Below are 18131 nucleotides of genomic sequence, written 5' to 3'. Positions count from 1 at the left end.
ATGGAAGCACACGCCCTGCCCAAAAGCAAAATTCATAATTTGCACTCATAAACATTAATGGTTCAGGAATTTGCCTTGTTTGCATATGTGTCTAAATGGGCATCACTGATGTCTCTATTAGTAAGTCCTCCCCCCTCCCATCACATTGGAAGCATCGGTGCAATTGCCAGCAGCTCAGCAGGTTAGAGTGAGCTGCACGCATGATTAAACTTGGAGGGGGGATGTGCTGACCTCAGGCCTGACATACTCCACATGGCATTAGTAAGAGGATTGGGAAGTTGTAGTAAGCCAAAAGATTATGGTGGATCTGCTCTTCTGGTGTTAGTCTACCAAATGCTTCAGAGTTAAATTAAGCTAATGACTGTGTGCCTTTTGTTTCCATTACTGATGTTTTTTTTTTTTTAAAGGGGAACTGAAGTAAGAGGTATATGGAGGCTGCCATATTTATTTCCTTTTAATCAATACCAGTTGCCTGGCAGCCCTGCTGGTCTATTTCTCTGCAGTAGTATCTGAATAACACCAGAAACAAGCATGCAGCTAGTCTTGTCAGATCTGACTTTAAAGTCTGAAACACCTGATCTGCTGCATGCTTGTTCAGGGGCTATGGCTAATAGTATTAGAGGCAGAGGATCAGCAGGGCTGCCAGGCAACTGGTATTGCTTAAAAGGAAATAAACATGGCAGCCTCCATATACCTCTCTCTTCAGTTCCCCTTTAACAGTGGGATTGTCAGCCATAAAATCAAATTCCGTTTACCCACTACTCTGTTTATTATGCAGTCTGCATTGCAAGCATTCCAATATAATCGTAAATATTTCTGCTGTAATGAATCTTATCTCAGTCAGCCTGGCTCTATTCTGGTACATTGCTGGAGAGAGGGAAGCTTGTTATCATCCCTCCCACATTCCTGCTCCTCACTTATTGGCTGAGGGCAATTTCACTGTGACACGAGGCTGAGAAGGGAAATACACCTCACCAATCTACAGAAGCTGCTGAAATACATCTATGCTGTGCTCACATGTGTTTACACAGCAAGCTAGATATGACAGTGCCGTTTTTAGTACCGAGCTCAGTGGGGAGGAGGGCTGGCAATGCATACACCATTCCAGACAGGAGAAAAAATAGTAAGGGAGAGAATGACATCAGGATTGGCTTCAGTCAGAGGCAGTAAAGATGGAAAATGCCTGAAACAGTTTTCTCTATTTATTAAATAAAATCCACTGAAATAAAAATGTGGACAGTACAATACATATGTAAGTAGAACAAGTATTTATTTACTTGTATATGTGGTTTTTGTTTCTGGGATGGTATGGCTGTCCTTGCTGCTTTAACGATTGACAGCAACAACACATCGCCAGTTAATGGCCGCAGCCCTTGAATTCTTGGGATTTACCAAATAGATGAAAAAGTACAACTATTATGCACAAAGCACAGTTTAACTATAGTTTACTTTAAAAGGACCACAAAAATATCACAGATCTGTCTGAAGACCAGAGCAGGAATCCTTTTATCGATCATAAAAAGGCGGCCATACACTAGCCAATGGCCACCAGATCAACCATCAAATAGATTCCGAAAGGACCACTATAGCAACAAAACAAGTAAGCTGTTAAAATCTGATAGAACTGACAGGTTTTGAACGTATCCATCTCCTCGTGGGGTATTTTTAGGGTTTGCTTTGTTTTCAACATTTCAGGAACAGCAGTTGCTAAGTCTATCTGCCCAAATTGTAAGATACAGGGTAGCCTCCCTACTCACTATTTTGGCAGTTAGTACTTTTGTACTATATCAATTGCTGTCAGTTGTAGCTGAAAGGACAACTGATGTGCAGTCCAGTATCCATGTTTCCCTATGTCCTCTTTCACAGTATACGCTGAAAAATAAACTTTTTCACAGTGCACTGTTACGAAGAAAAAAACTAATTGAAACGCAATGCATAGCAGCGCATTAAATGTAAAATGCCCTTAGCAACTGTTGTTCAGGAAATGCCTTCGAAAATGAATAAAACCTGAGAATCCCCCATAAGGAGATGGACTAGTCCAAAACCTGTCACTTCAATCGGATTTAACTTCTTACTTTTTTGCTGTAGTGGTCCATTAAATCGGATCCGAGAGGGATCTATTACCTGCCCATGCTCTGTACACCCATTTCCAATAAATTTCAGCATGAAATAACCGCTATTCACCCAACAGCCTTTGGGAAAAGGGGACCCGCTGTTTACATATACTGCCACACACCAGCCATACATAGGGGCCCTCCACCAATCCCATTACCACCAGACAGTGGCAATTAAGGCATCTACCGTAATTACATTTATTTATGTTTGCAAAAGAATGTTTCTTCTCTGAATGTCCAATGTATACAAGTTCTGCTTTTAACATTTTGTCAGTATATGCAGGAACTAAGTCCGATGAAGGCTTATTATTAGCCGAAAGCTTATTTTTTATTAACCTCCCTGGCGGTACGCAGTTTTAGAGGCTGCGTCCGCGGGAGGATTTTTTAAAGTAAAATTTGATTTAAATGCTTAAGCTAGCACTTCGCTAGCTAATTATGTCCTCCAAGTTCCCCCGGCACCGCTCTGATCCCCCCGATCGCTGCTGGCAATATTTACCCATCCATGATCCCGCGAGAGCCGCAGCTTCACAATTTAGCTTCAGTCGTCGCTATGGCGATGATCGGACATGATGTCATGCGCAGTTCCGATTCTCCCCATAGCGAAGCCTGGAGCTGATTGGGAGGCTGTGCCATCGCGGGATCCCTGGGGGGTACGTATAATGGCAGCGATCGGGGGGATCGGGGGAGAACGGAGGGACCTGGGAGGCATTGTTAGCTAGCGAAGTGCTAGCTTAAGCATTTAAATAAAATTTTATTTTAAAAAATCCTCTGGGGGCCATGTGATCCTCTCCAGCGGCTAGCCCAAGCGTAGGCCAGGCTTTGCTTACCGCCAGGGAGGTTAATCTCTAAGTTAGCCAAAAATCGGTATCCTCATTCAAAACTTCTTACTCTTGCTGATGGCTAACACGGTACAACACTTTACTGCTCTCTCTACATACACACAGAAACGCACACATACCCTCCCTACACACACACATGTTTATTCCTCTCTCTCCACACACACACGTCTAGTCCATGCTCTCTCCCTCTACACGCACGTATACAAATTCAAAATTCAAAATGAGTTTTTTATTGGCAGGTTCAAGATATGTAATGACATTGTCAAAGATAAAAAAATAATGGGGTAGTCTGAAAGGGGCGGAATCCTGGAATCCATAGAGGGATCTCTTTCTCATCCCTATAGACCACCTCATCCTCCTTCTGCTCCGCTTTGACCTCCTCCTCCTTCTCCTGCTCCACCTAGACGACCTCCTCCCTCTTCTTCTCCACCGAGACAACCTCCTTCCCCTCCTGCTCCACCTAGACCTCCTCCTCCCCCTTCTTCTTCACCTAGACTACCTCCTCCCCCTTCTTCTTCACCTAGACTACCTCCTCCCCCTCCTCCTAGACACCCCCTCCCCCTTCTGCTCCACCTGGACCTATTCATCCCCCTCTCCTCCACCTAGATCACCTCCTCCTCCACCACCTAGGTCTCCTTGTCCCCCTCCACCAAGAAAAATTATCCTCCTCCTCCCGATCTACCTAGACAGTGGGCTCCCTGACTACCTATACTGGGGGCACATAATTTACTGGGGACTGCACCCTGGCTACCTAATACTGGGGCTACCTCTGGCTAACTAATACTACCGCAGGGGGCTACCTCTGGCAGGCTAACTAATACTACGGGGCCATCTCTGGCTAAATATATTGGGGGCTACCTAACACCAGGGGGCACCTCTGGCTACCGCATTGCAGTAGAGTACCCGAGTCTACCAGAGGGAGGAGTACAGTTTATACACCCTCACCCTGTGATCTATAGCCTAAAAACTGCCCTGATAATACATACGTGCGCTCTCCCCCTATGTTCCAATCTGCAGCTTCCCTCTCTTTCCCTGTCACTCTCTGTCTCTCTGCCTCCTTCAGTCTCTGACTCTCTCTCACACACACACACACGCATATATCTTACAAATCTGAACTGAAAAAGAAATCCCAGTTGGAACCCTTTTAAGCATAATTTTGGAAAACAAGGATCAGAAGGATAGCGCCAGGCTGACTGTGGTAAACACTGTATGAAAGGTATTCCTGTGATTCCTCTGAAGCTCATTTGCATGCAAGCCTCCCGCATGGATATAGATTGTGAGGCACTGACAGTGTGGGGGAGTGACTTGGACTCATCCTGCTAAAACTCTCCTGACTGCTGTCACTGCCAGCATGAAGAAGGTGTACGCTTCATCTTGTTAGCCCAGAATAGAGCGTAAGGACTGTAAACAAGTCACTTTTCAAATCAGACGGTAAAGAGGAATGATACAGCAACAATGTTAGTTTTTTTTTACCCAAAGTTAAAATACTACTCTTTGTTTTATTATTAATACTAGCTGACCTAAGCCTTTTTAATAACAGGCTCTAGGTCTGTCACCGCATGTCACTGCGCACACGGCCGCCCGTTGGCCCCGTCTGCCCCTAGAATCCGCACGTCACTCCCCCTCAGTGTCTCTGCGCACATGCGCAGTTCGTTATGAGCAGGGACACAAACGGACGCAGAGACACTTGGATATTATTATATAGGATTACGCAACACTGTACAGAGTATATTGTCTTGTCACTTAACTGTCCCTCAGAGGGGCTCACAATCTAATCCGTGCCATAGTCATATGTCTATGTATGTACCTGTATCATTTAGTGTCGGACCCTACATGGTAAGGCCTCGTTCGTTCACATTGGGTGCGTTCATAAATGTATTTGAAGGCATGATAAAAAGCGGGTAGTATCTCTGCTTGTTAAAGTGACACTGAAACAACACCAAACTTATGATATATTGAACTGTATGTGTACAGTAGTACGGCTCTTTTTATTTTCAGTGTCATAGCTTTTTTTCATAGCATTACATAATTCTGTCATATTTGCAATTTATACACCACACTGTTTTAAACTATGAAACAGAGCAGGTGTAATGACCCTTTAACGATTTAAGCCGCCTGGACGTGATTGTCACGTCCAGGCGGCTGCTGTAGCGCTGCTGCGCGCTCCCTCGTACGATCACGCGTGTGCACGCGCACACGTTGCCCCCTGTTAGCCCGGAGATCAATGACTGGGAACATGATCCATTCATTGATCTAAGTCCCTGGTAGAAATACCAACAGCTTCTTATCAGAAACCGCCGTCTTTCTAATGAAAAAAAAGTTTCCCGACCTCCTTATACTTCCTGGAAGCAAGTACTTTGCTTCCAGGGCTTTAAAAAAAAAAAAATCTCACTGTGGCCATCTTGTAGCCAAATAGTAAAACTACATCTACATACGTTTTTTTTACAAAAATAAATGCACATTATTACATTTAAAATTAACTGTTTACCTCCCACACCAAAATTACCCAAATAAAACTTTTAATGAAAAAAAATGTATAATTAAAAAAACAAAAATACCCATAAATAGTTACCTAAGAGTGAACTTTTTTAATATGCATGTGAAGAGGGTATATTACGAACATTTGTAAATTATAAACTTGCTGCGTAATATGTTGGCGCTTTGTAAATACAATAAATAAATAAATAATAAATGCAAAACTGAAAACATGCACCTTTCCAAATAAAATATTGGCACCATACATTGTGATAGGGACATCATTTAAATTGTGTAATAAATGGGACAAATGGGCAAATAAAATATGTGAGTTTTAATTATGGTAGCATGTATTATTTTAAAGCTATAAAGGCCGAAAACTGAGAAATAATAATTTTTTCCAATTTTTTCCTTAATATTCCTCTTAAAATGCATTTATAAAAAAAAATTCTTAGCAAAATGTACCACCCAAAGAAAGCCTAATTGGTGGCGGAAAAAAACAAGATACAGATCAATTCATTGTGATAATTAGTGATGAAGTTATTGGCGAATGAATGGGAGGTGAAAATTGCTCTGATGCGGGCTGAAATGGTTAAACTTCACCTGCTGTAAAAATCGTATCTGCCACTGTTTCTTTGATGTATAAGTGCCTCAGAAAATAGCACTGTAGCCAACTAAACTGGTCGGAGAGCTCAAAGTAGCTCTTTCTCATAGATAACAACTGAAGTTTCTTAACTCTTCCTGTACTGGAAAACAGTATCTGTGCTGCTAATGTTCTATTTCTTAGCTGTATAACACAAATAATTCATTATATCATAAGTTTATTTTCACTGCAGATTCCCTTTAAGGTGCTCATTGACAGTATTATCATGAGATGATCATTTCCTATGAATCACGTAATCACTTTGAGATCTCCTCCAGCGTATGACCTGATTTATTTTTTACCTTTGGTGTGAAGCAGACCCGAGCTGCAGACTATTTTTGGAGTGATGAGGAACCGCGTCTGGTCCTCTGGGCTATTTGCAGGTCGGGACGTGGAGATGATTTCTCGATAGGAAACGGCTGTCTTTGATGGTGTCAGCGAGATCACTGCTCATTTACCGGGCTTGTTCGGTTGATCCGAGACCCCGGATAGGAGACTGGCTAAGAACTCCTCTTCAATGAAGTGTTTGCACAGCGACCAGAGAGCGTTTGACCGAGTGCTTATTAGTTCTCAGAGAGACGTTGAAATAAAACGTCTGAAGACTCTTATATGGGGAATGATTGACACACTAACTTGATCTGCTGTGCGTAGTATTCTTGAAGGAATATTAGTTGGTAAATGGCTAATGCTACCATTAAAGAGACCCAGAGACGAAGATGATACTAAATGTATACATAACTGGAGCTTCCTCCAGCCCCATTAGCCTGGATCGCTCCCACGCCGCCATACTCCGCTGCCTCTGTCCGCCAGTACCGGGTCCCGTAATTTCAGCCAGTAGAGCCAGTCGACGCAAGCGCAGTGCGCTCCCTCTGTACTGCGTAGGTGCATGCGTAAAGTGCCGGAGGGAGGCCCTGCGCATGCGTACAACTGGTTGCGTCCAGCAGAAGTGACGAGACCCGGTACCAACGATAGAGGCAGCGGAGGATGGCGGCGTGGGAGCGATCCAGGCTTATGGGGCCGGAGGAAGCCCCAGGTATGTATAATATCTTTTTTCATTTTTCAAATACCCTTCGTCTTTTTTTAAACTTTTTTGAAAGATAGTAGTAGGAGAAAAAATAAATTAAAGGACACCTGAAGTGAGGTGTAGATATGTTGGCTGCCATAATTATTTCCTTTTAAAGATTACCAGTTTACTGGCTGTCAAGCATGCAGCTAATCTTGTCAGATCTGACAATAATGTCAAAAACACCTGATCTGCTTCAGGGTCTGTGGCTAAAAGTATTAGAGGCAGAGGATCAGCAGGAGAGCCAGGCAACCCGTATTGCTTAAAGGGAACTTGAACTGAGTAAAATTATTTTAAATGAACACATAATGTAGCTGCAAATGAATATTACATACTTCCTCTCAGAAGCTCACCATTTTTTCTAACAACAATTCTGTCCAATACTGACAAAATGTTGTCAGAATTGAAATATAACAGTTGCTCTCAGTTATAACTGAAAGGACAACTGATGTGCAAGGTAATGTCCATGTTTCCCTATGGCTCAAGTGGACGATATTACAGTTTAACAAGTGTGCTGACCAGGAAACTGTTATGAGGTAATGGCCATTTTTAAAATGTAGGACACAGAATTCCATCGATCACAGTGGACAAACAGGATGTGGAAGAGGAGAAATAGATTGATAAGTAGACTCTGTAAGAGCGAAGTATGACTTGTGTATATTTGATTTGACTTTTCAGTTCAGGTTTGCTTTACAAGGAAATACCGGTAAATATGGCAACCTCCACTTCCCTCTAAGGGCTGGAACCCAATAAAGCAATTTTTTTGAGCATTTGGGGAGCAATTCAAAAAGCTTGTGATTTCCTGAAACGCTCAGCTCATGTTAATGGAAGGGCCAAATTCCACTGGAGCGACTGCGATTAGCAAAATCGCTATCGCAGGACATGCAGCATTTTGGTGGCGTTAGCGTTTCTGCAATGTAAAGTATATAAACGCTGGCATAATCGCTTATGAATCGCGATGCAGAGCGATTTGCTAGCATTTTTAAATTAATGCACACCGTAAAAATTTTTAAATTAATTGAAAGAACCAACCAGAATTAAAAACGCTAATCGCAAATCGCTACACAATCGTTGGCAAAAAGCTTATGCTGGGAATACACGGTTCGTTTTTGCCTTCGTTTAAACCTTCGATTCGTTCGGTAAACGAATCGAGTGTTGAAAACGTATGTGAAAATAGTCATAATCTCATTATAGTTTTGATTAATAGACCCCAAAAACGAACGACTAGTGATCGAACATGTTTGATATTATCTCTCTTTATCCATCTAATCGAGCCATTGGTAGGCTTGATGGCTGTTCAGATCGATTATATATTCGTTTATGCTAGTCCGTCCCTGTAAAAAGGGATTTTCGTTTCGTTTCTTTGCAGCCTTCGATCATTGGAAAAACGAAACCATCAGAATCGAAAAAAAAAAACGAAACCGTGGGTGGTGATATTAACCGTATGATCGATTATTTCGGGATCGAAAAGGACAAAAGGCACAATCGAAACGAAGGTTTAAACGAAGGCAAAAACGAACCGTGTATTCAGGGGCGTAACTAGGCCCCACCGGGCCCCCCTGCAGATTTTCTGAGCGGGCCCCCCCCCCGGGGCCCGCTCGCGGCCGTTTTGTGGGTGCTGGAGGGGTGGCAGCATGAGGGGAAAGCCTTGCCCACAGTCGGCGGGGAGAGGGGTAGTTCCCCCCTCTCCCTCACCTCGGGGCTCTCCCCTCTGCGCTCCCCTCCAGCTCGTAAGTGTCTGTGGGGCTGTGGTGGGCAGCGAGCGGCGGGCAGATACATACCTGCTTCCGTGCGTTCCATCGGAGACTTCTCCCTCTAGCGGCTGACGTCACTTCCGGTGACGTCAGCCGCTAGAGGGAGAAGTCTCCGATGGAACGCACGGAAGCAGGTATGTATCTGCCCGCCGCTCGCTGCCCACCACAGCCCCACAGACACTTACGAGCTGGAGGGGAGCGCAGAGGGGAGAGCCCCAAGGTGAGGGAGAGGGGGGAACTACCCCTCTCCCCGCCGACTGTGGGCAAGGCTTTCCCCTCATGCTGCCACCCCTCCAGCACCCACAAAACGGCCCCGAGCGGGCCCCAGGGGGGGGCCGGGCCCCCCCGCGGGCGCAGGGGCTGCAGGGCCTATTCCTACGCCCCTGCGTGTATTCCCAGCATTACACTTTTTAAAGCGGATCCGAGATAAAAAACTAACTAGAACAAGTAACTTGTCTATATATCTTATCTAAAGTTTAGATAGTTTACTCAGAAAATCTAGCTAGGCAGCCATGTTCTGTTTGTCACATTACACACAGGCAAGCTGATCTGTATCTCCAGCCCTCAGCCTGTGAAAACTTCACTCACCTCTCCTCCTCCCTCACCTCTGCCTCTGAAATCTCTGGCTAGTAACCTCCTCCTCCTGCCCAGACTGAGCTCCCATAAGCCCTTGCTACTAAGGCTCAAAGTGCCAAGGCACTCTGGAGAAGCTGTGGGTGAGGCTTGTTTAGTTTATAGAGAATTAGAGTATTAAAACAAAACAAAAAAGTATTTGGCTTGAGGAATGCCCTATAAACTATATGAAAGGAACACAATTATGCAATGAGTAAAAGTTTATCTCGGATCCACTTTAAAATTGCTACCAAAATCGCCAAAAAATAGCTTACAAAACGCTCATTAAAAACGCCAGAGATTGCAATTTGTGCTTTGTAGTGGGTTCCAGGCCTCACTTCAGTTGTCCTTTAAAAGTGTTTTGGTACTAAATTGCATCGCTGGTCAAAAACTAAATCCTGTCTCAAAGTATCTAAAGCAGAATTTTCCACCTCATTATTTCTGTAGCTTTGTAGTTCTGGTTGTCACAGAATAAAGGGTAGAAGGAAAAAAGGGCGCCGGCTGAGGGTGGACGAAAAGGGTGCCGCCATAGACTCTTTTGCAATTATCGTTAATACGGCGAAAAAAGGGCGTCGCAATAAATATCATTCACATTAGAACATTATAGTTTTTGAAGTATGTTATTGTTTTAGAAGCTTGCAACGTTATAGTTTTTGTCATACGATTTCGTTTGGATATACAGTACAGGGCCTTATTTCACGGCGCCCTTTTTTCATGCACGCGAATAAAGATATGCAAAGACATTAGTGATTTTACGGTAGGCAATCGGTGATTTAAAAGGCATTTTACTGGTAGGTTTGAAAATATCACCTATATAGGTGTATGTCCCTTACTGAATTTACTTGATCTTCTAAGTCTTATTCTAGAAGATCATTTTTCATTTTCTGTGTAAAGTAACTTTTCAGCACTCTGCAATTAGAAAAGTACCAAAAATAGGTAAACAAGTACGATTAGATTTATTCTGAGTATTTTCTTGCTTGCTGGGGCTTAATAAAGCATTAATAAAGCTTAATAAAGCATTTTATAGTTGACTTGGCTGAAAATTGGGAGCCAAGCCAAAATACTCTAATCAATCCTAGGCCATGGTTTCTCCACCACCAAACTTAACAGTTGGCACTAGCCATGCTACTAGTTAGTGTTTACCCTGGCATCTACCATCCCCAGCTTTGTCCATCAGACTGGTGACAAACAGTTATTTATCACATCAAAGAACACTGCTCTTGGATTTATACACCAGTCCAGCCAACGTTTGGCAGTTTGTGTGGGGATCTCCGGCTTGCTTGCAGCTGTTCAGCCATAGAAACCCAACTTATGATGAACAACTCTCGTGCTAACAGATGTATTCTGTCAGATGGCAGCACAGAAGCTGCATAGATGGCTACGTAGTCAACAGCTATTATAAGAAATGCCCTCTTACACAGAGTGCCTGCACAGCGCTGATCCGAAGGCGCCATCCTGGTGTGCGGCAGAGGAAAGTGCGGATTACTGCTTTGCGCTTACCTCCCCCATCCATCAAAAACACATCCTGCAGTTTTCCTCCAAGTGTTGCTCAGCTGTGAAGTCTCTAATATTGCCTTGGCGTAGCCCAGGAAATATGCACTCGGCCGGGCCTCCTTCCCCCTCCTCCTAATCATTATTGATTTTCTGTTAAAAGCCAACCGGATTAGCATAAAAAAAAAAAGACACTAATATTCAATTTATAATTAGTCTGGAAATGTTAAAGCAGATGGATCTGAGTCCCATTAAGGAATTCAATTTAATTATCAATAAACGTGGTACTTTTGATAATTCCTTTTCCTGACGTTAGCAAAGAGCTAACATGTGGCAGGCGACAGGCAAGTATCAGAGCTACAGGGTATAGCGTCTCGTGCTGACTACAAATGTCCTTTAAGATTTTCGCGATGTGCATAGATTTTTATGTGGACTTGTTTCATTTAATGCAGTTAATGAAAGGCACGTTTTCATAGTCCTGTGGTTTAGAAGCTCCAAGGCAGAGCTTGCTTGCATTTAGACAGAAGGTACATGGTTAGCTGATTAGGGTAGTTTCACCCTACAACAGCCACTTCCTGAATCACAGACAGCCCTCCCTGCTGGCAACAATTTTGTCAGAGAGCCCTGTCAGTGCCCCACCCCCTTGCATTCAGAACACAATGATAATGTAAGAAAGCAGCAGCCCCACCCAGGGCAGGTTCTAGACTATTTCTGGTTGAAGAAAACCTTGCAGGGATGCAGCCCACCCGCTACACCCCCCCCCCCCCCCCCCACACACACACACAGACACACAAACACTTGGGCAACAGAAAAGGAAGAACAGAGACAATATGGTTCATTGTTATTTTTGTGTACCGCTGGCGTTGGCATAACTGCATGCAATGGTGGCCTCTGATAAAATTTCACAGGCACCCTGTCCCCACCTAAGCTCCACCCCCATTGGTAGGAGGTGTGGCCAGTTTAAAAATCTGCCCTCCCCCTTCCCCAGGTAGGAAGTTCAGCCAGTATCAGATCTCCCCAAACCTCTCCTTCCCCATAGTAAGAAGTGAGTCTCCCTTCTCCCCCCTTTAGTAAAAAGTGTGGCCAGATGATGTTCACCTCCCACCTTACCCATTAGTCATAAAATAAGCCAGATGCGGCTTTGACATCATAGCCTAGGCTGTGACATCACTGGGAGGGCGGGGTTACTCACCAATATCTAGTAATATATAGCTATAGGAAGTAATAATTTATTACGTTCTTCCGTATGTCATTACAGTTATACTGTATGTCATGCATGAGACCTCTGGGTGGGCTTACCTGTGGAGCATAAATGGATCCTTAGCAACTCATGACATGGGAGGAATCAGAGCTGTAGGCAATTTTTTTAATAAATGTAAAAAGTCAGATCTCTAGGCAATGCAGCAAGTTACAGCGGAACACCCCTGAGCGCTGATTCTTCTCTGCCTAGGGCACTCTTATCCCAGGGGATTCCTTGACTCATGTCTACAAGTTTCACAAAAGCATTTTATACTGCAGTGGGTCATTGAACTGTCACTCAGGTTTCACTCTCAATGAATGAGCTTAGGGAATCCTTTAACCCCCCTCCCAGCTTAAAAAGTCAGCTTAAAAACTACAAGTATCATATTTTTCGGTCTATAAGACGCACCTAGGTTTAGAGGACAAAAACTAGGGGAAAAAATATACTGTATATTCTAAACCTGGATCATCAAAGGGGAAGGGGCATCTTTCACGTAACTTTGTGCCGATTTGGCAGTGAATAGTAAAGTCCCCATACATGGTAGTGACACCAAAAATGCTACATATGTTAACCACTTGCCGACCGCACGCTTATACCGTGCGTCGGCAAAGTGGCAGCTGCAGGACCAGCGACGCAGTACTGCGTCGCCAGCTGCAGCTTAATTAATCAAGAAGCAGCCGCTCGCGCGAGCGGCTGCTTCTTGTCAAATCACGGCGGGGGGCTCCGTGAATAGCCTGCGGGCCGCCGATGGCGGCTCGCAGGCTAGATGTAAACACAAGCGGAAATAATCCGCTTTGTTTACATTTGTACGGCGCTGCTGCGCAGCAGCGCCGTAAGGCAGATCGGCGATCCCCGGCCAATCAGCGGCCGGGGATCGCCGCCATGTGACAGAAGACAGCCTGTCACTGGCTGCACAGGACGGATAGCGTCCTGTGCAGCCCAGATCTCCGGGGGGAGCAGGTAGGAGAGGGAGGGGGGAGAATGTCGCCGCGGGGGGGGCTTTGAGGTGCCCCCCCCGCAACATGCCAGACAGGAGGAGCGATCAGACCCCCCCTGCACATCATCCCCCTAGTGGGGAAAAAAGGGGGGCGATCTGATCGCTCTGTGTGGCCGCGGATCTGTGCTGGGGGCTGCAGAGCCCACCCAGCACAGATCCAAACAAACAGCGCTGGTCCTTAAGGGGGGGTAAAGGGTGGGTCCTCAAGTGGTTAAGGAGAACAGTAGACAAAAAAATTTTCTTCATACAGACCTTGTAGTTTTTGATAAAATTTATTTAAAATATGCAAAGAAAAAATGGTTTTTAAACAAAAAAATGACAGTTTAAAAAACATTTTTCTTTGCATATTTAAAATCAATTTTATCAAAAACTACAAGGTATTTTTGAATTTTTTTTTTTAACTTGTACCCAATATTCTCCTGAACAAATGTGGCAATGTTGGTAGCAGTAGTAGGTATGGGGGCTTTGCAATTAACCGCCGTAGTGAAATTGCACAAAAATTATGCGCAAACTTATGCAAAATTATGACATATTATTATTACATATGAAATTAATTACGATTTTCCCTGAAACTTTTGCATTACGATTACGATACGTAAATGCGAATTAGCAGTGTGCCAGCAACGATAATGCTAGCAGCGTGCCAGCAACCCTGTCCCCAGCAGTGTGCCAGAAACAATGTCCCCAACAGTGTGCCAGCAACCCTGTCCCCAGCAGTGTGCCAGCAACCCTGTCTCCAGCAGTGTGCCAGCAACCCTGTCCCCAGCAGTGTGCCAGCAACCCTCTCCCCAGCAGTGTGCCAGCAACCCTCTCCCCAGCAGTGTGCCAGCAACCCTGTCCCCAGCAGTGTGCCAGCAACCCTGTCCCCAGCAGTGTGCCAGCAACCCTGTCCCCAGCAGTGTGCCAGCAACCCTGTCCCCAGCAGTGTGCCAGCAACCCTGTCCCCAGCAGTGTGCCAGAAACCCTGTCCCCAGCAGTGTGCCAGCAACCCTGTCCCCAGCAGTGTGCCAGAAAACAACGTCCCCAGCAGTGTGCCAGAAAACAACGTCTCCAGCAGTGTGCCAGAAAACAACGTCCCTAGTAATGTGCCAACAATGGGATACTCCGTATTTTCTTTATTCTTTTAAAAGCACGCTAAAATTATGCTGGAAAGCCAGTGTCCTTCTGTGCACACTACTCTGGCAGTTGGTGCGTGCCACTGCCATCTATTGAAAGCTTTTTAAAATAAAGGAATTTCTGAGATGTCCCCCATGAGGAGAAGGATTACTCCAAAAATCAGTCCGCTTTGTCTCTTTCTTCCTGCCTACTGTAAGTGACATGAGCATTGGTAAAAATGTATAATGCATTTTACTCCTGGACAAATGAACAATTATTATAAGTATTTAAAATTTTACACATTTTCAAAATAGCTGTCCTTTAAAGTTTTTGGAGAAATAATTGTATTAAACATTAGGGCAAAGTAAGGCTAGGCTATGGAATAAGGGATAGTAATGTTTGGGTGGGGGGCAATGAATGTAGGTTTTCTGGAGGAAGGGTAATAGGGTGGGGAGGGATGCCGTGTAATGCTGTGTTTTGGCAGAGAAGTATCCTTCTTTCATGACAGATAAGACAGATAAGGTAACTGTGAGTGTTAAAATGAATCTTGGCTTTGAGGTAACACACTGCATTTCTTGGCCGTAAACCCCCAGTGCCAAAACCTTAACGGGAAACTCTAACCCAGGACCCCTGCACTTCATCCCAATCAGTAGCTGATACCCCCTTTCCCACACGGGATCTTTACCTTTTCTCGAATAGATTATCAGTGAGGTCTGTATGGCTGATATTGTAGTGAAACCCCTCCCACAGTGTGATGTCAGTACCTAGGTCCAAAAAAACACCCTTTTAGCCTATCGCATTGTTAGGGGGTGTGGTTATAGATAATGGCAGTTGGTGCTGTCTGTTTTTTCATGTCTGCCAGTAGTAAAGATGATGATGTGCATGCTGATTGTGGATCAAACAATATGAACAAATCACATGGCGAATATCAATCTTTTCTATTTTATAAAGGACAACTGATGTGAGAGGGATATGGCGGCTGCCATATTTATTTCCTTTTAAGCAATACTAGTTGCCTGGTTATCCTGCCAATCCTCTGCCTCTAATACTTTTATTCATAGCCCCTGAACAAGCATGCAGCAGGTCAGGTGTTTCTGACATTATTGTCACATCTGACAAGACTAGCTGCATGCTTGTTTCTGGTCTTACACAGACACTACTGCAGTCAAATAGACCCGCAGGGCTGCCAGGCAACTGGTATTGTTTAGAAGGAAATAAATATGAGAACCTCCACATCCCTCTCACTTCAGTTATCCTTTAATTGCTCACTTTGCAAAGCACTGATGTATTTTTTCCCCTTTACGCTAAAGTTCCGCTTTGAGGGCCACCCCATCAAACAGAATAGAATGAAGCAGGCGGGTTAGGTGCTCAGACCCTGAATGACACCTCCCTCCAAGTTTTGATGAGGGGGGCAGCAGGGTGAGCTGTCATTCGGCTCACCTTGCGCCCGGCTCACCGGTGGCATACACATACGTATGCAAGCAGAGATGCTGGTTCTTGTCGAGGTACCTCAGCCAAAAAGAGTCAAGAACAGGGGCGCAACAATACTAGGAGCTGCAGTCCCTGCAATTATCAGTGGAGGCGAGCAGGAACACATACCTCCATGCCTTCCACGCACCGGAGGTTCCGCTCTCTAAGTGTTTGACACTACTTCCTGTTTAAACAGGAAGTAGCGTGAGGCACTCAGAGATCAGACCTCCACGGCGGATGGAGGTGTGTGTTCCTGCCACCGCCCGCTGCCACTGATAATTGCAGGAGGAAAGCGCGCTGTGGGGAGAGCTTGAGTTGAGGGGGGGGTTCCTCCCTGTCCGCCGATGTGCGGCCATGCTCTCTCCTCATGCTGCGACCCCTCCTGCCCCCCAAAACAGCCCTGAGCGGGCCCCGGGGAGGCATCCAAATTTTTGCAGGGGGGCCCGGTTATTTTAGTTACACCCCTGGTCAAGAAGCATTTCCATAAAAGGTGAACGAGATACAGACTACTATAGTACAGTTCATTACTATAGTATCCACTATAATTCTAGCAAATGGCTCCTCCTGCCAGAACTCGCTCACTGCTGAGATATTGGTTTTGGGTGGCGTTTGTCCTTTAAGCGTTTCACCTTTATTTTCCGTACACTCGCACCTTTTCTGTCCAGCAGAATTATGATAAGTGCATTACCGCTTCGTGCCTCGCGCCCGGCTCCTATCGCACGTAGGTCCTTTAGCGCGTTTCTAAGTAATCATTAGCGAGAAGAGGCAGCCTGGCTGGAAGTACGCAGGAAAGCCACTTTCATGTTCTTATTGAGTGCCCTCACACAGAGCAGATGGCCAAGAGGCTTTAACAACCTCACTTTTATATTTTTTTCTTTCATTTTTAATCTCTAAAACCCCCAGATACATAATTGCCAATTTAAGCATTGGCCGTACGACTAGTTTCTATGCCATCAGCATGAGTATAACCACGTAAAGGCATTGCACAGGATCTTTCTGGCTCTCACTTGCTTTATGTTAAGGGATAAGTGCACTTACAGCATAAATAGAGTAGGCCGCCGCTGAGTTACTAGTTAGTAATGCGGTTATAAATGAATTTTGTTTCCCTGGAAAGATCTGAATGCTCACTGGCTGCCTGCTGTTTACAAACACTCCCTCATGCAAAAATAGCCGTCACAACACTTGCCATTGCAGGGGGCTGCTTTACTTACTGCAGTGCTTCTGGCGGTGGGAAGGTCGCCCTCGCCCTTTTCAGGGTACAGCACTGTTCAGCCAATCACCATGTGGCTACGGAAGCCGCAGGGTGATTAGCTGTACGGTACTTGTACACTAAAGAGAACTGGCATGTTTTGGACTAGCCCAGTGATCTGCAAACTTGGTTCTCCAGCTAATAAGTCCCACATTGCATTGCAGGAGTCTGACAGTGACAGTCATCATGATTCATAAAGGCAAATGTATTGTGGGACTTGTAGTTCCTTAATAACTGGAGAGACAAGTTTGCAGAATACTGGACTAGCCCATCTCCTAATGAGGGATTCTCTTTATGTACAAAAGCACTGAGTGAATAGTAGTCGTGCAGTCTAACTAACAGAATAGAGTACAAATATAGACCATGTCCAAAGGGTGCTTTTATAAAGAATAAATTAAATACTGAGAACCCCCATGAGGAGATAGACTAGTTAAAAACCGGTCAGTTCCATCATATTTCTATTAACTACTGTAAGTGACAGCAACATAGGAGAAAAGTAATTTATAGCTCATTTTACTCTGGAAGAAACATACCGTGTTTTCCAGTGTATAAGACGACTAGGAGTATAAAACGACCCCCAACTTTTCTAGTTAAAATATACATTTTGGAAAATAATAAGACTACTCCTCTTGACTGTTGGACATTTGTATACTGTACTGTATGTACTGGTGCTATACTGTATAAACAGGAACAGATACTGGTGCTGTAGGGTATGTGGTGCCCAGTATACAACAACCAGCCAATCATGGCAATGGATGTACCTTACTGGCGATTGGCTGGTTGTTGTATATGATACGGCCAGAACCCGAAGTCTGGCCACTTCGGGTTCTGGCAGGTCAAAATGCAAAGCGGCCATTCCCCTGCGGCCAATCTGAGAAATTAAGATTCCCAGCGCATAAATGAAGATTCCCGGCCGCATAAATGAATTAGGTGGCCGTCTCACTGCGGCCAAATGTGTGAAATCCCGACGGCATAAATGAATGAATTCCCTGGCCGCCTTTTCGGCTCTGCCTCCTCCCCCTGCCCCTTCTCCTATGCAGCTGGGGCAGTCTGGGACATGCGTGTCCCCCAGAGTCGTTCGTAGCGGCA

General features: G+C 44.8%; 1 protein-coding gene across 6 annotated transcripts in view; it reads left to right on the top strand.

The window, feature by feature from the left end:
• Positions 1 to 18131, top strand: part of GALNT13 (polypeptide N-acetylgalactosaminyltransferase 13) — a 391024-nt gene that overhangs the window by 5844 nt on the left and 367049 nt on the right. The window lies entirely within an intron of this gene.

This window comes from Hyperolius riggenbachi, chromosome 7 (genome assembly GCF_040937935.1).
Source record: "Hyperolius riggenbachi isolate aHypRig1 chromosome 7, aHypRig1.pri, whole genome shotgun sequence".
NCBI lineage: Eukaryota > Metazoa > Chordata > Amphibia > Anura > Hyperoliidae > Hyperolius > Hyperolius riggenbachi.
This window is presented reverse-complemented; position numbering and strand designations above follow the sequence as displayed.